Source organism: Giraffa tippelskirchi, chromosome 7 (genome assembly GCF_054371585.1).
Source record: "Giraffa tippelskirchi isolate mGirTip1 chromosome 7, T2T-mGirTip1v1.2.pri, whole genome shotgun sequence".
Taxonomy (NCBI): Eukaryota; Metazoa; Chordata; class Mammalia; order Artiodactyla; family Giraffidae; genus Giraffa; species Giraffa tippelskirchi.
In genome coordinates this window covers 16,999,151-17,004,331 of record NC_137281.1, presented here as the reverse complement: position 1 = coordinate 17,004,331, position 5,181 = coordinate 16,999,151, and the positions used below count along the sequence as shown (strand labels likewise).

At 47.9% G+C, this 5,181-nt stretch overlaps 1 pseudogene; it reads right to left on the bottom strand.

Annotated features, from left to right (window-relative positions):
• Window positions 1-490: 490 nt before the first annotated feature.
• Window positions 491-4,443, bottom strand: LOC145513723 (uncharacterized; annotated as a pseudogene).
• Window positions 4,444-5,181: the final 738 nt, after the last annotated feature.

Here is a 5,181-nt window from a genome sequence, read left to right as displayed (position 1 = left end):
TAACAAGTTGTCCTTTTTCTGGAGTAACCCACATGTAATCATCCCATATCTGGTAAAATTGATCAAAATACCTATTAACTTTTGATTGCTTGGACCTGCTGGCTGTCACATAATATTGATAAGCATTTTCTGAGCTAAGAGTATAATTAAAATGTATCTCATGGCTTTCTGTCAGACCATCAGCCTTTTTATCACACCAGTGGGTAGTGGCTGATGTAATTACAGTTTCTGTACTCGGCTTTTGTCAATTTGTCTGAAGCAAAAAAATCACATAAACTAGGCATGTCACCCCTTCGAAGAGGTGATACCCACCATGGAAGCCCATCCATGACGGACAGGGTCATAGCTCCACATACCCAGCAATTAGATTTTTTATGGAAGTCAGCATAGGAACGTGCCCATGAAATGAAAACGTTGTCTTGTGCTGAAACTATGGCTAGTCCCAAGATGATACCGGAAAGTCCATGTAGCAGGAGTTGATTGTAGAGCCTCATCTTTTTTTCTTCCTTTTTAGGTTGATCTTTGTTTCACAGGGATCAGTGAGGTCCTTCTGTGTAGTCCACTCGGCGTCCTCTGGGTCTTGTGGTATGTCCTCTTCAGCCTCTATGATGGATCCAGAGAGTAATACTTGTAACTTTAACTGCCATAGGTGTAGTTAGAACAACAGTATGTGGACCTTTCCAATGTGGGGCCGAGGAGTCATGCCTCCAGTCCTTGACCCACACCTGATCCCTGGGCACAAACTCATGAATCTGCTCCCCAAAAGGGAACAGCACCCTCTCTTGGACAAATTTAGCTACCTGGTTTACTACCTTATCTAACTGTTCCATCTGCTGTGAAATCCCATCCCCTCTTACCTGTGGCAAATTTGCCGACACCTGCCTCACATGGGAGGAGGTCTCCCACAGACAATTTCATAAGGAGGATAACCATGGGAACACAGGGTCACTTAATTTGATCAACGTCACTGGAAGCAAGTCCACTCATGAACTGTCAGTCTCTATGATCCATTTTGAGAGTGTCTCCTTAAGAGTTCGGTTAGTTCTTTCCACCACTCCGGAACTCTGGAGCCAATAGGCTGTGTGTCATTTCCATTTGACATTTAGAGCTTTACAAACTTGTTGAATTAAGTCGGCTATGAAAGCAGGGCCATTGTCTGATCCTATGCTAGTTGGGAACCCGAATCTGGGAATTATTTCTCGAATCAGACAACGAGCCACTTCATTTGCTTTTTCAGTTCGGGTGGCGAAGGCTTCCACCCAGCCTAAGAAGGAAGGTACATACCATGACTAGTAGATAGTGATAATGCTGGTAGGGTTTCATTTCAGTAAAGTCCACCTCTAAATGTTTAAAGGACAGGGTACCTTTTAACTGTATTCCTGGGGATTTCTGCTTATGTCCAGGGGCAGCACTGACCTGTGAGCAAGCAGAACTGTTCTGGGGTTCCATTCTACACAGGGAAGAAAGCTGTGGAATTAAGAAATATTTCTGAATTAATTCTTCCATTTTGTCATGCCCCAAATGGGTTGTCTGGTGAACCTGAGACACTAGTGAGAGGGCCAATGCTTCGGGCACCTGCAACCTGCCAGCCAGCAGTTCCCACCAACCTTTTTCATTTTTGGTGGCCCTCTCTGTCTCAGCCAGTTGATCTTGGGCCCGGGTATACTGTGGGAGAGTGGAAACCAACTCAAAGCATTTCTGAGAGCACAAAGGTTCTAATAAACCCGCCGCCACTGGCCCCAAGTTCCTCAGCTGATGCCTTTGTGATTTTATCAGCCAGTCGGTTTCCTCATGCCTGCAGGGTGTCCTCCTTTTGGTGACACCGGCGATGCATCACTGCTACGTTTTCAGGTTCCCGTACAGCATCTCCCATACAGCAGAATCAAGATCTCTTCCCTGTTCTTAATGTCCTTTCTGTTAGCTGTCAGGAGCCCTCTTTCTTTATATAAGGCCCCATGTACGTGTAAAGTAACAAAGGCATACCTGGAGTCAGTGTAAATGTCTGTCTTCTGACCTTTTGACAACTGGAGGGCCGGAATTAGAGCAAACCAGTGTGATGACAGGGAGCCAGCCTCAACGATGGTTTCTTCTGTGACTACCGTACACCCTGACAGCCGTTGTCCTTGTTTCACCAGGCTGGTACCATCGGTGTACAGGACCCAATCTGGGTCCAGGATTGGCTGGTCTCTCAGGTCAGTTCTGCTAGAATAGTCTTCTTCCAGGATTTCCTCTCCCTTATGTGAGGGTCTACCTTCTCCCACAGGAAGGAGGGTAGCCAGATTCAGGGCCTGACAAGGCTGAATAGTAACACGGGGGTCCTCACATAAAAGTCCCTGGTATTGAGTAATCTGGGATGTTGACAGCTGCTTGGGGGGGGGGTCCCCTCATAGGAGAGCACTGACCTCATGGGGGACCTTTACAGTTAAGTTCTGGCACAAAGTCAGCTTGGTAACTTCCCAGACTAATAAGCCAACCGCAGCAATCACGTTGTCCAGCCGTTTCGAGAGGTAGGTCACCAGTCTGTTCCATGTCCCCATAGTCTGGGTTAATACCATAGTCACTTTGTCCTTTTCAGTCACATAAAGAGTGAATGGCTTGGTAAGGTCTGGCAGACCCAACATGGGTGCTAATGTGATTGCCAGTTTTAATCTTTCAAAGCCCCATTGTTGTCTTTCAGTCCAATCTAGTGAATCCCCTTCTGGCCCTGTTAAGGATTCATGTAAGGGCTGGGCCATCTGAGAGTATCCTGGGATCCAAATCCTACAAAATCCAGCTGCTCCTAAAAATTCCCAGACCTGTTGTCAGGTTTCTGGTCAGGAGATTCTCAAGATTACTTCTTTTCTGGACTGATTCAACAGTCTTGTGCCGTCTCTTAGGACGAACCCCAAATACCTTCCTTGCAGATGTGTGCTTTTTTCCTCGAGACTTGACAGCCCGCCTCCTCAGCAGTTCTAGCAAAGCCTTGGTTCCTTCCCTGCAGTCCTCCTTATTCTCGGCAGCCAACAGCAAGTCATCCACGTATTGCAGCAGCCAACATCTAAACCTTTCTGGTTGGAATGAGTCCAGGTGGGAAGCCAAGGCCTCCCCGAAAATGTTCGGGGAATTCTTAAATCCTTGTGGGAGGCGAGTCCAAGTGAGTTGTTGTTTGGTGCCCCCTGCTGGATCTTCCCACTCAAAGGCAAAAATGGGTTGAGATGCAATGTGGGTACAGACGAATGCATCTTTCAGATCCAGGCAAGTATAGATCTTAGTACTCAGTGGGAAGAGGCTGATCAAGGTGTAGGGGTTAGGGACAGTGGGGTGTAGAGTCACGGCTGCCTGGTTGACCAGTCTGAGGTCTTGTACAGGCCTATAGTCCTGTGTTCCAGTGTGACTGGCATTCAATCAGGATGCCTGCCTGTCGTAGCCTATTTATATGTGGCAAGATGCCAACTTGGGCCTCCAGTGGTAGTGGATACTGACGCTTTCTGACTGGCATGGCACTGGGTTTGAGTCCTATTATCACTAGAGCTTGATGTTTGGTGAGCCTGGGGGGTTATCTTCCACCCAAACCTCAGGGAATTGTCAGATCAGTTCTCTCCCTCCGCTGTCCGGTTCAGTCGCTCAGTCGTGTCTGACTCTTTGTGACCCCATGGACTGCAGCACACCAGGCCTCCCTGTCCATCACCAACTCCTGGAGTTTACTCAAACTCAGCTGTCTAGCCCGTCTGGATTTCCTTTCAGAGGGTCACGTAACCTCCACTCGTCTTGAGGGGTTACTGAGAGGGAAAGTAAAAAGGTGGCTGAACCCAACTGGAGAGTGGGTTTTTCTTGGGAGGAAAAGGTCACTTGTGCCCCCAATTTAGACAACAAGTCTCTCCCCAACAGAGCTACTGGGCATTCAGGAATACACAGGAATTCATGAGTCACTTGATGCCCCCTCATCTGGCATTTCCTGGGTAGACAGAATGGTCTGAGCAACTTTTCTCTGGTTACTCCTTCTATGGCAGTGGCCTTTACTGAGAGGGGTGCCACCGGTTCGGTTACCACTGACACTTCTGCTCCAGTGTCCACCATAAAATCAATAATTTGGGTCCCCCACTTTTAATTTTACCATGGGTTCTTGGGGACCTTGCATCTTTGAGCCTTGACACCCCTAGTCAGTTTCTAGTCCGGCCAGCCCTATAATAGCCGATGCCAGTTCCTTTTCCCCATTACGCTGAGGGTATTCGTTTTCCCAGTGGCCGAATCCCCGGCATCAAGCACATTGATTTGGTTGCAGGGTGGCCTGGGCTTTCTTGTAGGAGGCTTGCTGGGAGGCCGGCCCTGACTCAGACAGGATGGGGGTTTTGGGGAAGGCCCAGACAGGGGCCTTCCCAAAGCTGCAGCCAATACCTCAGTCCTCTGGTCTGCTTTCTTATTATCTTCTGTCCGCTTTTTCTCAGCTTCCCTTTTTGCCTCCATGTCTCTGTTTCTGAACACCTTATCAGCAATCTCAAATTATTTGTGAGCTGGTCATGGCTAATACACCATCTACCTTTTGGAGCTTGTGTCTAATATCAGGATAGACTTGAGATACAAAGGCTGTATTTATCACAATCTGAGACCCAGTGGCCTCTGGATCTATTGGTGTATAAGGTCTATAGGTCTCACATAGTCTTTCGTAAAATTCAGTATGTGACTCAGTTTCTTTTTGGACTACCTCAGTAGGTTTTGCTATATTCATAGGCTTATGGGCCCCCCTCTTGAGACCTTGTAAAATAGCCACCCGATATCTTTCTAGGTGGTCCCTTCCTTCTTCTGTGTTATAGTCCCAGTCGGGCCTTTCATCAGGAGTGGCTAATTCGGCCCACCTCTGCGAGTTTGCGATACCCTCTGGGGCCATCTCTCATAGCCACTTTCTAGCCTCAGTATAGATCTTGTCTTTCTTCAGTGCTGAAGAGGGAGACTAGCAGTTGGCTTATGTCCTCCCACATAGGACGAGATTCAAAAAATAGTCTCCATCAGCCTGATCGTGCCTTGTGGCTCCTCCGCATACAGTGGAGTATGTCTTTGCCAGTTTAATATATCTGTAAAGGAAAATGGCTGGTAATAATAGGCTACAGGGGGCTGGTGGTAGTGACCATTTTCTCCCTGAACCGGAAGCTGTTGTAACTCTCTGAGGGGCATTTGTAGCAGGGCCCTTTTCCCCGGTTCCTCAGC